Below are 18,192 nucleotides of genomic sequence, written 5' to 3'. Positions count from 1 at the left end.
TGTCAAGAATGGTTTGCATAAAAAGAAGGAGTTATCAATCCCAACTAAATATCCAAAGTACACAAAGGTCCAATACAATGGAGTCAAACCAGCCATTACCACATGTCACTGGGTTCAGCCCGACCAACCCTATTCATGCTTATTTTTATTTTTGAACACATATGATGATTACAATAGTCCAACCCCCTTAGGCTCTAGCAAGGTCCATGTAGCGAGTTTTCGGCCAATGACTCCTGATCCAGTTGGCTCAAGGCATTAGGTGAAATACCCCTCGGACTTAATTACTCGAACCAGACTACGCCACGAGGTCAGACTTGTCATCTCTTTCTTTCTTTTTAAAAAAAAAATAATAAGAGTAGGTAAACTGAACCATATAACGTGACTGCATCGTAACTATAGGTCAACCAAGGTCAGAACATAAGGCACTTAGGTGATCTAGCCAAGGTATTCAACTTCTATCTTTATGTGAAAATCAAATCATGAACCTTTTAGTACGGACAAGGATACTCGTACTTTTTTTACAGATATGGCTTAATAAAAATGCATTAAACAAATGTGAACTCCTGAGGCCTTCCTATAATCATTAAATACATGTGCGGGATCTAATAATAGGTCTCTGATCAGTCATAGTACGCATGTATTCCTTGCCTTAATAGTTGCACAAACTCAATATGAAAATACATGTGCATTTGCTTAGAAAAGAATGCAAATTTTTTTTTTTTAAATCAAAATGCTTCCCTCCCCCCAACTTAAACATTGCACTGTCCTCAATGTAATAGATACAAGAAAGCTATAATGAAAGACAGTAGAGAAAATAATATTGAAGAGAAGAGGAATACCTTGAGCTGTTGATATCCAGAAAATAAAACCTACAAAACTAGAAAAATAATCCTAACTAATATACACATACCTTTGCCTTTATGCTCAGTCATAAGAAGGCTCCTCCAAGGAAAAGGAGTCCTCTTTATCTGCAAAATTCTCAAGAAAAGGTTTTAACCTATGTCCATTTACCTTAAAAATTCTACCATCCCGTGGATTCTCAATCTCAACCGCCCCATGTGGAAAAATAGTTTTTATAATGTAAGGACCTGTCCATCTCGATCGCAACTTACCAGGAAACAGATATAAGCGAGAATCATATAAAAGAACTTTTTGCAAAGGTTCAAAAGATTTTTTTAAAATTGATTTATCATGTAAGATCTTCATTCGTTCTTTGCAAATTTTAGCATTGTCATAAGCATCTCTGCGAATCTCATTAAGCTCGTTCAATTGCAATTTTCTAGCTAGACCGGCATCTTGTAAATCAAAATTTAATTTTCTAATTGCCCAATACGATTTATGTTCTATTTCTACAGGCAGATGACACGCTTTTTCGTAGACTAGCCGGTAGGGAGACATGCCAAGAATGGTTTTGTATGCAGTCCGATAGGCCCATAATGCATCTGATAGTTTCAAGGACCAATCTTTTCGTGATGGATTTACCGTTTTTTCTAAAATACGCTTGATTTTTCTATTAGCTAATTCTAGTTGGCCACTAGTTTGCGGGTGATATGGGGTAGCAACTCTGTGGGTGACACCATACTTTTTTAATAATATCTCAAAAGGCTTATTACAAAAGTATTTTCCACTGTCACTAATTATAACCTTAGGCATCCCAAATCGTGAAAAAATATTTTCTTTTAAAAACTTCAGGACAGGTTTGTGATCATTGGTCCTACAAGCGACAGCTTCTACCCATTTGGACACATACTCGACACCGACTAAAATGTACTCATATCCAAAAGACGGTGGGAATGGGCCCATAAAATCGATGCCCCAACAATCAAAAATTTCGATAATAGTAATGGGCTGAAGAGGCATCATTTGCCTACGAGTTAGACTTCCAATACGTTGACATGGATCACATGTCCTGCAGAACTCATGGGCATCTTTGAACATAGTAGGCCAATAGAAACTACATTGCAAGACCTTTGCGACGGTTTTCTTAGAAGCAAAGTATCCACCACAAGCATCAGTATGGCAGAAAGAGAGTACGCTTTGTATATCATAATCCGGTATGCATCGTCTAAAGATTTGATCGTTGCAATATTTAAATAAATATGGTTCGTCATAGTAATAATTCTTTACTTCGCGCAAGAAAATTTTTCTATCTGTCGACCCCCAATGTTCTGGCTTCTGGCTTGTAACAAGAAAATTTACAATATCTGCATACCATGGCATACTAGAAAGTGCAAACAACTGCTCTTCAGGGAATGAGTCCTTGATGGAAAATTGTGACACTGAATCATGAAAAACTAGCCGTGATAAATGGTCCGCAACCACATTCTCTACTCCCTTTTTATCTTTAATAGTGATGTCAAATTCTTGGAGTAGAAGTATCCATCGTATTAAGCGTGGTTTGGCCTCTTTCTTATCCAACAAATATTTTAGTGCCGCATGGTCCGTGAAGATAACAATAGGAGCACCAAGGATATAAGAGCGAAATTTATCTAAGGCAAAAACTACTGCAAGCAATTCCTTCTCGGTGGTAGTGTAATTCATTTGAGCATCGTTTAAGGTTTTGCTTGCATAGTAAATGACATATGGCTTATTATCCTTGCGTTGTCCTAGGACAGCTCCTATCGCATAGTCGCTAGTGTCGCACATAATCTCAAAAGGTAATGACCAATCAGGTGGTCGCATGATGGGTGCAGTGCTAAGCATAGACTTCAACTTTTCGAATGCCTCTTGACAGGTTTCAATCCAATTGAACGGTGTATCAAGGGATAGGAGGTTACATAATGGTCGAGCTATGACACTAAAGTCCTTGATGAACCTCCTATAAAATCCGGCGTGACCCAAAAATGATCGAACATCTCTAACCGTCTTGGGTGCAGGTAGCTTAGCAATTAAATCGATCTTAGCTCTATCTACTTTCATGCCCTTCGACGAAACAATATGTCCTAGGACAATTCCCTTTGGTACCATGAAGTGGCATTTCTCCCAATTTAATATCAAATTCTTTTCTATACATCGAGCTAAGACTGCTTGTAAATGTGACAAGCAATCATCAAATGAGTCACCAAAAATGGAGAAGTCATCCATGAATACTTCCAAAAACTTCTCGTTCATGTCTTCAAAGATGCTGAGCATGCATCTTTGGAATGTTGCAGGTGCATTACACAACCCGAATGGCATTCGTCGAAAAGCAAATGTGCCAAAAGGACAAGTGAAGGTAGTCTTCTCTTGATCTTCTGGTGAAATATCAATTTAATAATATCCCGAATAGCTATCGAGAAAACAATAGAAATCATGCCCTGCAACTCTCTCCAACACTTGGTCTAGGAAGGGTAGAGGAAAGTGATCCTTTCGTGTGACCAAATTCAGCTTTCGATAGTCAACACACATGCGCCAACTCGTCGGAACATGAGTTGGAACTAGTTCACCTTGTTCATTTTCTACCACCGTCAAACTCGACTTCTTAGGAACGACTTGAGTAGGGCTTACCCACTTGCTGTCGAAAATTGGGTAAATAATACCTACGTCAAGCAACTTGAGAATTTCTGCCTTAACCACATCTCTCATCGTAGGATTCAACCTTCGTTGCATTTGCCTTGTGGTTTTGGCATTGTCCTCGAAATATATCCAGTGCATGCAAATTAAGGGGCTAATTCCCTTCAAGTCGGCAATAGACCACCCTAAGGCTCCTTTATGATTCTTTAGAATACCAACTAATTTTCTTTCTTGGGTATGATCAAGTCCAGATGAGATGATTACAGGAAAAGTGTCTTCGGATCCAAGAAAAGCATACTTAAGTTCCTTTGGTAAGGGTTTCAATTCGAGCTTGGGTGCTTGCTCATGAGATGGTACTATTTTCGCCTCTCGAGGCGACAACCTCTCAAATTCTTCTACTTTTGGTCTCCACCCATTGACCATCTTGATATCCAGATTATCCACAATAGGTGTGACTGACAAATCATCATCATCGGTTCCATTAGGACACCAATCAATCAAGCTATCATTGGATGGGTCGTTAATTGCTTTAGCTAACAAATATTCTTCTGCGATGGTTTCAACCCAATCAACCTCCTTACTCTCTTCGGGATCATTGGGTTGTTTGCACACATTAAAAATGTTTAGTTCTAAGGTCATGTTACCAAAAGAAAGCTTCATGACGCCATTCCTACAATTAATCAATGCATTAGAAGTTGCAAGGAATGGACGTCCTAAAATGACCGGAATCTGAGACTGTGAGTTCGAAGCCGGATGTGTGTCCAATACAATAAAATCGACAGGAAAGTAGAACTTGTCTACTTGGACTAATACATCCTCGATAATCCCCCTTGGAATTTTAACTGACCTGTCAGCTAATTGCAAAGTGACGGAGGTTGGCTTCAACTCACCTAAACCAAGTTGCTCATATACAGAATATGGCAACAAATTCACACTCGCCCCTAAATCTAACAATGCTCGCTCTATCCTAAAGTCACCTTTGATGCATGAGATGGTTGGGCAACCTGGATCTTTATATTTAGGGAGAATGTTGTGCTGCAAAATAGCACTCACATTTTCAGTTAAAAATGCCTTCTTCTTAACATTTAATCGGCGCTTAACAGTACACAAGTCCTTCAAAAAATTTGGCATATGAGGGTACTTGTTTGATTGCATCAAGAAGAGGTATGTTGATCTTTACTTGCTTAAAAAGCTCAAGAATTTCAGAATTAGGTTCGAGCTTTTGCAACGGCTTTAACCGTTGTGGAAAAGGTGGAGGAAAAGGACATTCTACTTTCTCGGTAGAAGTTGGGACCTCAATTTTTTCTTTGTCCCTTTCATCGGCTTTGGGAGGATCAGAATTAGAAGTGACCTGCGGTCTCAATAGGACGGTCTGATTAATGACTTTTCCATTACGCAAAGTCATGATGCTCTTTGCATGTTCTGTATGCGAACTAGAAGGAGCCGTATTATTACTGCCATGCACTTGTGGGTTAGGTTGGGGTTGAGCTGGAAGCTTACCCTTCTCTTGGGTACTTAGGACGGTAGTCAACATTGACAATTGGTTTCTTATGTCTTCAAAATTTCGAGTATTTTGAGCATTGATATTAGCTTGACCTTGTAGAAAAGTTTGTATGGATTGTAAGGTACCCTCGATATTTGGCTTTTGAGAGGGTGGTGATGCAAATGTAGGATGTGCAGGTGGAGGAACTGAATGGTGTGACTGTTGAGGATGATCATTTCTCCACCTAAAATTTGGATGATTCTTCCAACCAGGGTTATAGGTATTCGAGTATGGATCGTTATAAGGCTTTTGGTAGGAGTTCATAGCATTTGCTTGATCGTGCAAGACTTCTTTGAATGCCGGTATGGTGGGACAATCTGTAGTAGTATGACCCGACATATCGCAGATACCACAACACTCGTTTCTAAGCTCTATAGTCTTGACAGGCTCAACCTTCCTAAGCTCAATTTCTTCTACCTTCCTAGTGAGGGCTGCCATTTTAGCGTGAAGATCATCCTCAGTTCTGAGGTTGTAAAGGCCTCCCTGTACAGAGCTAGTAGGCTTAGGCAAAGACTTGTTGTTTCTATCCCCGTTATCCAAAAGTTGGGCAGTCTCAGCAAGGGAATCTAAATACTCCCATGCCTCATCAGGTTGTTTTTCTAAGAATCTACCATTGCACATGGTCTCTACAAACTGTTTCAACTGTGGAGATAAACCTTCATAAAAGAAGCTAATGGTTCTCCAAGTTTCGAATCCGTGATGAGGGCATGAGAGAAGAAGGTCTTTAAATCTTTTCCAACATTCATAAAATGTTTCATTATCTTTTTGTTGGAAATTGCTGATATGTCTTTTCAAAAAGTTGGTCCTTTGTGTGGGGAAGAACTTCTTTAAAAATTCTCTCTGCATATCTTGCCAAGTTCTTATTGATCTAGGTCGCAAAGAGTTTAGCCATATTTTGGTCTTATCCTTTAGAGAGAAAGGAAACAATGTCAACTTGAGGACATCCTCGGTGACGTTTGGCACTCTAAATGTAATGCTCAATTCTTCAAAATCCTTTAAATGAAGATACGGACTTTCGGACTCTAACCCATGAAACTTGGGCAGCAATTGGATTACCCCTGGTTTGATGTCAAAATGTCCTACATTATCAGAAAAAATTATGCATGAAGGCTGACTAGTCCTAGCCGGTTGTAGGTATTGTCTTAGAGTCATAACATGGGGTTCTCGTTCTCAATTGTGGTGACTCCCCACATCTTCATTTAAATCAGCCATCTCACAAGGTGTGAGATACTGCGAAGGAATTTCAGGGATGTGTCCTAAGGGATGATCTAAAGTTGTACGACTTAATCGACCGGTGTCGTCCCTATTCTACTTTAGCATGCAAAATATTTTCCTCTCTTTTTTTTTAAAAATAAATATAAGTACCAACTAAAGATACCCTAAAACAAAAATCTATTTACAATCAAACATGCAACAAAACATTACACCTCAATTTCTAATGTTTTTCTTAAATTTCTAGACAGCTCCTAACTGGTTTGAAGAGGGCACCTAAGCCTCCAATCCGGTCTAATGAACCGAGTTGACCAGATAAGCTCCCAGATAAGTGGAGGGGTCACGATGCGTTCGCAAAGGTCCCACTTAAAACCCACTTGCCTCGAACAGATGAACTGTCTCCCTTATAGGGACAAAGCTTGCCTAGACATCAACTAAGCCACAGAGCAAAATTGGTGCAACTTTCGGTGGTCTTCGTCCTATTGAGCTCGAATATCCTTAGGGGCCAACATTTAGTTGATTTTAGTTAAGCTTAGGATATTTATGCACTGGGGTGATTTTTGGGCTAAGGACGAGTGATGAAATTCCGACCTTATCTTTTTAAATGGGTTCAGCCCTTAGAATATTTTATGCTGATGCCTTATACTATATGCAACAATCAAGAGATTTTTTTTTTAATGTTTTATGACATGACATTAAATTTCATTGAATAGGTGATCAAGCAAATTATTTATTTATTTATTTTTTAAATTTTATGAGTTGAAGTTTGAAATTTGAATTCTGAAATTTGAAATTTAAAATTTTAGGTTTTTCCTCTTCTTTTTTTTTAAATTTTTGAATAATCACCCTTGATCTTTTCTCAATTTTTTTTAATTGATTTTCAATTAGCAACAAGGGGTAATGAGATATAGTAACAATAAAATTCTGATTCTAAAAAAAATTAAATGCAGAAAATTTAAAATAGAAAGCAGCAAGGTTTCGTATTAATCTAATGGTCTTAAAAGTCTCATAATGTCAATCAGACTGTTCAGATTATTGAAAACTGTGTCTTGCACCCGCTGACCAAATTTGAGTCCAATCAGACGGCTAATTTCTATGATATCAGAGTTTGATGCAAACTGTGTAGGGAATTAAAAATAGTAGTAAAGATTTAAAATTTTTTTTTCAAAAGAAAAATACTAACTACTAAGGTAAAAATTAAATCTAAAATTATACTAATAACTCAGCCGTTCCCCGGCAACGGCGCCAAAAACTTGGTGCAAAAATAAAATTGCTATCCCAAGTGCAGGAGAGTCGCACAAGTAGTATAACTCGGAAGTCCGAGGTCGAATCCTCAGGGAACGGTGTAAGTATTATTAGCGTAATTTCAGATGTAATTTTTAGTTGATTTTCAGAAATCAAAAGCAGAGAATAATAGGTAATTAAACAAAGTTCAAGAATATCGAAATGGCTAGGGATCCGGAATCCTCCTTGACAATATTACTTTCAACAAATAAACTCAACGATTCTCGATTAAGGATTAATTAGATAGAATAGTTTTAATCATGGAGTATACAATCTGAAAACATGAATTCAACATCTAAGTATTTATCGTGCCGGTTACGTCTACGACAAATCAAACATCGAAACAATCCATGCATCAATATATATATAAACCATAAAAGATCTATTTAATAAATAAATATTCAAGAATTTAAAACATACCAATGGATATAAAACAATTAGAATAAAAGTTTAGAGTATACTTGATGAAAGCAACATGACAAGGATTCATCCATCACCCTTTGCCAAAGGATTAGCAAACCATTACAAACATCAACATCTCTCCCTTTCTCACTCTTTTTTTTTTTTTTAAATAACAGAAACAGGGCATCCCCTGTTTCTCTCTTCTTCCTTTTTTTATTCCAATCGCAGAGGCCTCCACTGTTCTTCCCCCCGACTCCTTTCTTCTTCCTCCCCTGTTTGTGTGTGGGAATGAAGCACCCCCTCCCAGCCGACCCCTCCCCTATTTTATGCAATGAAAACCTCCCCCAAAAACAAGATTTCCTCACAAATTAAAACCAAAATTTCCAAACTAAAGATGCTGGAATTTCGCTAGGAGGAGGAGGTGACAACGGAGCGGATCCGGCAGATTGCTCGCGCTGAGGGGGTCTGATGCTGGTCCGGCGCGTGACGCAGGCTCGTGGAAGAAGAGGAGGCAGACGGCTGGGAGATTGAAATGGATGAGAGCTGCGGCAGGATCTTCGGACACTGGGATCCTGGGATGCTGCTCACGGACAGCTGTAGGCGGGATCACATACTGAAGAACGGACTCGGAATCTTTGAAACGGTGAGGGAGGTGGATGCTTGGGAGGTGATCGCAGCTGCTGTGGAGGAGCGTTGATCGGGTTGTGAGGCTGAGAAGGAGGAGAACACGGACGAGACGAGTGCCGGAGGTGATCGCGGACGCAGACGACGTGCGGATGCTGGGAATGAACACCGGAGAATCACGCTGAGAGCTGGACGCGTGAATGGAGGAGGCGGACGCTGGGGGGTGATCGCGGTCAAGACGGGAAGGGAGCTGATCACTGGTGCGGATGGAATCAGGATGCTAGGATTGGGTGCGGGAGATCAGATCACAGATCCTAGCTCACGGACGGTTGGAAGCTTTAGTTGCATTACGAAATTTGGGGAGTCGCTTGGGTGCGCGGAAGAAGAGTCATAGACTCTGTTCTGCAGTTGGAAGGATGCATCCTTTTTAGTTGAATTTATATAAAATAATGTTAAAAATTATAATAAGTGCTAAGGATAAAATATTGATCATGCAAATGTTAACATCTATTATTTATCATTATTTTGCTAGCATTAGGCTAAGTTAATTGGTACTTAGATCCCACTTTTGTGCTCTCATCATACCCCCCAACTAGCTTATTGCTAGTCTCTAGCAATTCAGAGTAAATAATAACATGAGAGTACAAAAAGTGTTGGTCAATTCTTTGACTTTTTATTAAAGCTAAAGACATAAAACTAAGATATGTACCCACTTTCGTAGGGCATCACGATTGCACTTAGCACGTGCAACAAGCCGTTAAACTCCTAGGTTACCCTAGTGGACGAGTGTTGTCTCGTGAGGGTTTTTAGGGATGTTACCCACAAACATCATGAATGATATGACATGAGATCCTAAAAAATATGAATAAAGCCTAAGCTAATACACATGTGATATCTATTTTTCTTAAGCTTGGCAACTATCAAAGCAAGGGGAATACTAAAGTGTAGTGTGCATAAACAGAATGACTTTCTTAGAGCACTAATACCTCCACCACAATATGGTACCGCTTGAATTTTAGGTGTACTACTCAAGTTCACAAGTGATTACTACAGTTATTAGAGCCTGATCCATCAAATTTTTGGAATATCTCATGTTGTCTAAAAATTGTCAAGAATGGTTTGCATAAAAAGAAGGAGTTATCAATCCCAACTAAATATCCAAAGTACACAAAGGTCCAATACAATGGAGTCAAACCAGCCATTACCACATGTCACTGGGTTCAGCCCGACCAACCCTATTCATGCTTATTTTTATTTTTGAACACATATGATGATTATAATAGTCCAACCCCCTTAGGCTCTAGCAAGGTCCATGTAGCGAGTTTTCGGCCAATGACTCCTGATCCAGTTGGCTTAAGGCATTAGGTGAAACACCCCTCGGACTTAATTACTCGAACGAGACTACGCCACGAGGTCTGAATCTATGTACCCTTCTACCTTTAACTCTGATGATCCTCCAAAGACCAAGAATAAATCTTTAGTTCTTCTCAAATACTTAAGAATATTCTTCACAGCTGTCCAGTGTTCTTCACCTAGATTCGACTGATATCTGCTTGTGACACTCACAGCTAGGGCTATATCAGGTCGTGTATATAGCATGGCATACATGAGGCTCCCTATTGCCGATGCATAAGGAATCTTGCTCATGCGTTGAATCTCTTCAGATGTGTTGGGGCACATCTTCTTGGAGAGATGAATTCCATGCCTTAGGGGTAAGAGACCCATTTTAGAGTTTTCCATGCTAAACCTTTTCAGCACTTTCTCTATGTACATCTTCTGTGATAGGCCAAGCATCTTTTTAGATCTATCTCTATAGACCTTTATCCCCAAAATATAGGATGCTTCCCCAAGATCTTTCATAGAGAACTCTTTTGACAACCAGACCTTGATCGAGGTTAGCATGGGAATATCATTCCCTATCAGGAGGATGTCGTCCACGTACAGTACGAGAAACACGACAGCACTCCCACTAATCTTCTTATAGACACACGGTTCCTCTTCGTTCTTGATGAAATCAAACGTTTTGATTGCATCATTGAAACAAGTGTTCCAACTCCGAGATGCTTGCTTTAGTCCATAAATGGACCTTTGCAGCTTGCAGAACTTGTGATCTCCATCACTGGAAGTGAAACCCAAGGGCTGCTCTATGTAGATATCTTCATCAAGATATCCATTCAGAAAAGCTGTTTTCACATCCATTTGCCAAATTTCATAATCATGAAATGTTGCAATGGTAAGCAATGTTCGGATGGATTTCAGCATGGCTACAGGTGAAAAGGTTTCCTGATAGTCAATGCCTTCGCGCTGACTATACCCTTTCGCCACCAGCCTTGCCTTATAGGTCTCTACCTTTCCATTCGAACCTATCTTCCTTTTGTAGACCCATTTGCATCCAATAGGTATAATACCTTCTGGTGGATCCACTAAAGTCCAGACTTGGTTGGAATGCATGGAGTCTAACTCTGACTTCATAGCTTCCAACTATTTCTCGGAATCAATATCTGATATCGCCTCGTTGTAGATTTTGGGATCCTCCATGTGTTCCCTATCTCCAATGAGGAACATTTCCTTAATATCCCCTTCAAGCATACCTAAGTATCTATCAGGAGGATGGGAGACCCTACTAGATTTGCGAGGTGGAGGAACAATATGTACTGGCTCTATATGAATGGGCTCTATAGGATCCATGACTCGTTGCTTTTCAAAGACTTTCTCTTCAAGCTCAATTTTCTTCCCACTGCCTTTATCAAGGATAAACTATTTTTCTAAGAAGATGGCATGTCGGCTCACAAACACATTGTGATCCTCTGAGACGAAAAAATTATATCCTAATGATTCTTTAGGATATTCGACAAAACAAGCACTTATGGTCCTAGCCTCTAACTTGTCTGCCTGTAGTCGCTTGACGTGGGCCGGACATCCCCAAATCTTGAGATGACCAAGACTTGGTTTCTTACCATGCCATATCTCATACGGTGTGGTAGGAACGGATTTAGAGGAAACTCTATTCAGTAGATAAATTGCGGTAAGTAAGGCATCTCCCCAAAAAAACATAGGTAAATCAGTGAAGCTCATCATGAACCGGACCATATCCAATAGAGTCCAATTTCTCCTCTCTGACACCCCGTTGAGTTGAGGTGTACCCGGAGAAGTCTATTGTGAGACTATGCCATTCTCTTTGAGATAGTCCCAGAATTTCCCACTAAGGTATTCTCCTCCTCGATCTGATCGAAGAGCCTTAAGGGGTTTTTCAGTTTGTTTTTCTACTTCATTTCTGAACTATTTGAACTTTTCAAAAGATTCAGATTTGTGTCTCATAAGATACACATACCCATACCGTGAATAATCATCGGTAAAGGTAAAGAAGTACGAATAACGTCTCCTGGCTTGCACATCGAATAGGCCACACTTATCTATGTGTACCAGGGTAAGTATTTTAGTGGTCTTCTCCCCATGTCCTACAAAGTGCAATCTAGCCATTTTTTCTTGAAGACAGGACTCGCAAACTGGATATGACTCGGAAGTCAATGAGCCGAAAAGTCCATCTTTATCCATTTTGTTCATTCTGTCTTCTCCAATATCGCCAAGTCTGAGGTGCCACAAATATTTTTGGTTTATCTCATCCCTGAAACTCTTGGATCCTTTGGCACTCACTTCTTGCTCAGACATATTTATAGATACATCCATATGCAAATGATAGAGACTGTCAATCATAAAACCACGTGCGACTATTTTATTTCTAAAATAAATAGAACAGCAGTCTTTGTCAAATGTAAAAACATGACCTTCCTGTGCTAGACATGAAACAGAAATCAAATTTCTGCTAGCAGCAGGTACATAATAGCAGTCTCTAAGTAATAAACTAAAACCAAACGGTAGTCGCAGATGGTAGGTGCCCATAGCCATAGCAGCAACTTTTGCCCCGTTGCCAACCCGAAGGGTAACCGCAACTTTCGCCAGCCTTCTACTTTTCTTTAGACCCTACATAGTAGTGCACAAGTGAGCACTAGAACCAGAATCTATAACCCAACTAGAAGTAGAAGAAACCGTTAGACTAGTTTCAATTACGAGCAAGTCTATACCTTCTGAAGGTGTGTCAGCCTTCTTGTTCTTCAGGCTCTCGACGTATGAAGGACAGTTCCTCTTCCAGTGGCCGTCGACATTGCAGTGCAAACATTTTCCTTTGTTATTAGCCTTTTTCTTTTGAACTTCTTTCTTTGGCTTCTTGTCTTTCTTCTGCTTCTTTGCAGACTTCTTTTTCTTCCAAGTAGACTTTCTCTTGGAACCAAAAGTCAGCTCAGCAGCAAGGACATTGCCCGTTGAACCTTTCAAGGCTCCCTCAGCAGTTACCAACATGTTTAACAGTTCAGTCTTAGTGCATTTAATCTTATTCATGTGGTAGTTTACTATAAACTATCCAAATGAATCAGGAAGGGATTGAAGGATCGGATCTACTTGCAATTCCTTGTGCATGTTCATACCGAGCTTCTCAAGCTCCTTCAGGTCCTTGATCATAGTCAGACCGTGATCATGGACAGACTGCCCCTCACGCATCTTTGCTTTGAAGAGCCTCTTGGACACTTCAAAACGAGATGTGCGACTCTGCTTACCATACAACTCTTGCAGGTGTGCCAATATGTTTCTAGCAGTCTTCATATTCTCATGCTGGCATTAGAGTTCATTGGACATGAATGCCATGATATAGCACTTGATCCTAATGTCATCGTCTATCCACTTTTCATGCGTCGCACGCTGATCAGTAGTCGGACGTGCTGGTAATGTGGGGAAGTCATTGTCGAGCACATAGCCTATTTTCTCGCAACTCAGAACAATTTTGAGATTTTTAAACCAGTCTCTGTAATTGGTACCGATCAATCGGTTGGTCTCAAGAATACGGGTCAAAGGATTTGAAGCTGACATTGTGATCTGCAGAGAGTAAAGATTCTAGCTAGACTTTGTACTTGATCTAAATTTATCCTAAGATCTTTTAGAACAAATGTTCCTCCCACTATTTTCTCGAATTCCTCACACTCTCCTAGTAGGAAAACGGAAATCCTACACGACTAGGGTTTCTAGTGGGTACTACAGTCCCACCGATTTACATGCCACCTTACTTAACAGTTATTGGTGACACATAAATGGATGAGTGTACAACTCTTGTACAATGCTTCTCAAGCATGTTGCAGTGCTACTTGGTCTCTAAGTCATGAAGACCTCACCTAACAGTTATTGGTCCCACTCCTTAGTTAAGTCAGACCCATCGTATAACCGTAGAAATAAAGTCGTCATTGGGTTCTCACCTAACAATTATTGGTGCCCAACCCCACCTTTACCCTACAACATCTCATGTCTATAGAGAGGTCCAGCCCCCCGATGCGACTTGCCCACTGTGTCCAGCCGAGACAAATTAACATCAGAAAGACCTTAGCAGTTCTACTACAGTGGAAAACCTATGGACTTAATATCGGTTAATCAGGTCTTAGTGTTTGCAACTTGAGCTCTTCATAAGAGGTAATTGAACAATTGGCCAGGTAAGCAGGTGGGAGGCTCCCCTTACTCAGAGAGTAAGGTTCTAATTAAGTAACCACCTTTCATGCTTTCCTAGACACCAATTAGATCAATTAATCTAATATGACTCGCTCATGTTGGTTCACTCTCGACTTGATTGAGGAGGTTTTAGTTTAGGTCTCATTTGGATTGGTCTATTAGTTTGCATCACATGTAAACCTATCTACCCAACTCATATTCGCATCACATGCAAACGATACATCGCAGGCAGTTATAATCCCAGCAATAATTAAAGCTAAACTTTAAATAGGTGATGATCGTGGATTCTAATTAGGTCATATTACAAGCACATGCACGTCAATCGATCAACTGGTCTTCAACTCTTGAATTGGTTTCAAGCCTCCTTGATTCGATGCTTGATCAACTCTTGATCCAATCGCCATCAACCGCTCAGATCGCCGTTCATCTCATGCACTGTCTTCGACTTGATCGTTGACGTACATCACATCATAGAAATACAACCAAATATAAAATAAAAATAATAATAAATTACATCTCCTTTTAGTAGGCATGCAGGCCTCTCAAAACATCAAATAAGATGCATGCAAACATCTAAAAAATTACATGACATTATAGATCACATTGCAGGTCATTACATTTGATACCAAAAGGGTTTGAATCCTATGATCACCACATGCAACAATCTCTCACTTGCACTAAAGCCAATCAGTCATATATCTAAGTCCCATCTTCTCAAGGTGGGCTTCAGTCTTTTGCTGACTCAGCTGCTTAGTGAATGGGTCCGCCACGTTATCCGCGGAGTCTACTCTCTGCACCTCAACATACTTCTTCTCAACATAGTCGCGTATGAGGTGGACGCGCCGCTCTATATGCTTGGACTTTTGATGAGACCTTGGCTCCTTAGCAAAAGCTATGGCGCCATTATTATCGCAGTAGAGTGTTATGGCATCTGATGACATTACATCCAATTTCGCAATGAATTTCTTGAACCAGAAGCCTTCCTTTGCAGCTTCAGAGGCGGCGATATATTCAGCTTTCATAGTAGAATTAGCAATAATCGGTTGTTTAGAACTTTTCCAATTCACCGTACCACCATTGCACAAGGACACATATCCAGATGTAGACTTTCTATCATCGATATCAATCATGAAGTATGAATCTGTGTACCCTTCTACCTTTAATTCTGATGCTCCTCCAAAGACCAAGAACAAATCATTAGTTCTTCTTAAGTACTTAAGAATGTTCTTCACAACAGTCCAGTGCTCCTCGTCTGGATTTGATTGATATCTGGTAGTGACACTCACTGCAAGTGCTATATCAAGTCGTGTACACAGCATGGCATACATGAGGCTTCCTATTGCTGAAGCATATGGAATCTTGCTCATGCGTTGAATCTCTTCAGATGTGTTGGGGCACATCTTCTTTGAGAGATGAATTCCATGCCTAAGGGGTAAGAGACCCCTCTTGGAGTTTTTCATGCTGAACCTCTTCAACACCTTCTCTATGTACATCTTCTGTGATAGGCCAAGCATCCTTTTAGATCTATCTCTATAGACCTTTATCCCTAAAATATAGGATGCTTCCCCAAGGTCTTTCATGGAGAACTCATTTGACAACCAAACCTTGACTGAGGTTAGCATGGGAATATCATTCCCTACCAGGAGAATGTCGTCCACGTACAATACGAGAAATACGACAGCACTCCCACTAATCTTTTTGTAAACACACGGTTCCTCTTCGTTCTTGATGAAATCAAACGTTTTGATTGCATCATTAAAACGAGTATTTCAACTCCGACATACTTGCTTTAGTTCATAAATGGACCTTTGCAGTTTGCAGACCTTGTGATCTTTATCACTGGAAGTGAATCCCAAAGGTTGCTCCATATAGATATCTTCATCAAGATATCCATTCAGGAAAGCAGTTTTCACATCCATTTGCCAAATTTTATAATCATGAAATACTGCAATGGCAAGCAGTGTATGGATGGATTTTAGCATGGCTACAGGTGAAAAGGTCTCCTGATAGTCAATGCCTTCGCGCTGACTATACCCTTTCGCCACTAGCCTTGCCTTATAGGTCTCTACCTTTCCATCCGAACCTATTTTTCTTTTGTAGATCCATTTGCATCCAATGGGTACAATACCTTCTGGTGGATCTACTAAGGTCCAGACTTGGTTGGAATGCATTGAGTCTATCTCTGACTTCATGGCTTCCAGCCATTCCTCAGAGTCGATATCTGATATCACCTCATCGTAGATTTTGGGATCCTGTATTTGTTCCCTATCTCCCACGAGGAACATTTTCTTACTATCCTCTTCAAGCATACCTAAGTATCTATCAGGAGGATGGGAGACCCTACTTGATCTGCGAGGTGGAGGAGGGACAACATGTACTGGCTCTGTATGAATGGGTTCTATAGGATCCATGACTCGTTGCTTTTCAGAGACTTTCTCTTCAAGCTCAATTTTCCTCCCATTGTCTCTATCAAGGATAAACTGTTTTTCCAAGAAGATGGCATGTCGACTCACAAACACATTGTAATGCTCTGAGACGAAAAAATTATATCCTAATGATTCTTTAGGATATCCGACAAAACGAGCACTTATGGTCCTAGCCTCTAACTTGTCTGCCTGTAGTCGCTTGACGTGGGCCGAACATCCCCAAATCTTGAGATGACCAAGACTTGGTTTCTTATCATGCCATATCTCATACGATGTGGTAGGAACGGATTTGGAGGGAACTCTATTCAATAAATAAATTGCGATAAGTAAGGCATCTCCCCAAAGAAACATAGGTAAATCAGTGAAGCTCATCGTGGATCGGACCATATCCAATAGAGTCCGATTTCTCCTCTCTGACACCCCGTTGAGTTGAGGTGTACCTGGAGGAGTCCATTGTGAGACTATGCTATTCTCCTTGAGATAGTCCCGAAATTCTCTACTAAGGTATTCTCCTTCTCGATCTGATCGAAGAGCCTTAAGAGGTTTTTCAGTTTGTTTTTCTACTTCATTTTTGAACTCTTTGAACTTTTCAAAAGATTCAGACTTGTGTCTCATAAGATACACATACCCATATCGTGAATAATCATCAGTCAAGGTAATGAAGTATGAATAACGTTCCCTGGCTAGCACATCAAATAGGCCACACATATCTGTATTGTTAGATGTATGCCCTAGAAGCCAATCTGGCTGACACATTGTTAATTCTAGGGACATAATTTGTACTTGACTATTTATTATTGAATAAATAAAAGGCATCTTTTTCGTTCATATTATTTATGTGTCTATGAATCGTCCAAGAAATTAATAAGATGATGATACATATTCTCAAGAGTTGAGAATTTGAGCCATGTATCATTGGTGATTAATTTCTAAATGCTCCTGATCAATGGATCATCACGAGGACGGTGATCGATCCGATCAGTGCACAGATCACTTTTCTTCTGGATGGACGAGACTTGAGTCCACAGTGTAGGGACACTGAAGTGATAGTGCAGGTGCTTGTTAGAGAACAAGGGTACTGAGCGTGACCAAGACAAGAAGTCACTTGGATGTCTATCCACTCGTCAGTGATTTGCTTGATGTTGCAGTAGTGTGACCGGTCCTTTGACCTGCGGTGCTTCGGCTACTCACAGTGAGGTTATTGTAGTTTGACTGCACACATACATGGTCTCTAGCCATATGGGTCCATGCAGTGTAGATTGGCTGCAGTAGGTTCACTGTAGGAGTAGGGTATGCACCTATAAGGAATCTATCGACCTTGATAGAAGAGGAGTGATCCTATGTGATTTGTTAGACTGAGTTCTAAGACCTTGGCCAGGGCAGTAATATAAAGTGGAAAAGAGTTTTCCACTATCGAACTCAAGTCGAATAAATCTTGACATATGACAGACGATGGGGTTTGACGAGTTGTCCATGACCTCCGTCCTGTAGGGATCCACGATAGTAGGACTGTATCACACGTTAACTGCACCTAGAGGTTCATCATTCCATTCTGCTGGGTAGCCACTACATGCTGCTAGGTGTCACTGGTGGATGGTGGGACTCATAGGGATTATCTTGATGATCGATAAACCCTAATGAGTTGAGTTGGAATCGTTCCAA

At 40.2% G+C, this 18,192-nt stretch overlaps 1 non-coding gene across 1 annotated transcript; it reads left to right on the top strand.

The window, feature by feature from the left end:
• Positions 1–5,726: 5,726 nt before the first annotated feature.
• LOC120108133 lies at positions 5,727–5,835 on the top strand. The gene has a single exon (XR_005509605.1). It is a non-coding gene; the product is annotated as a small nucleolar RNA R71 (small nucleolar RNA).
• The last annotated feature ends 12,357 nt before the right edge of the window (positions 5,836–18,192 follow it).

The sequence above is a fragment of the Phoenix dactylifera genome, unplaced genomic scaffold, assembly GCF_009389715.1.
Source record: "Phoenix dactylifera cultivar Barhee BC4 unplaced genomic scaffold, palm_55x_up_171113_PBpolish2nd_filt_p 001193F, whole genome shotgun sequence".
NCBI lineage: Eukaryota > Viridiplantae > Streptophyta > Magnoliopsida > Arecales > Arecaceae > Phoenix > Phoenix dactylifera.
The sequence above is the reverse complement of the archived record's forward strand: the minus strand, read 5'-3'. Positions and strand labels throughout refer to the sequence as shown.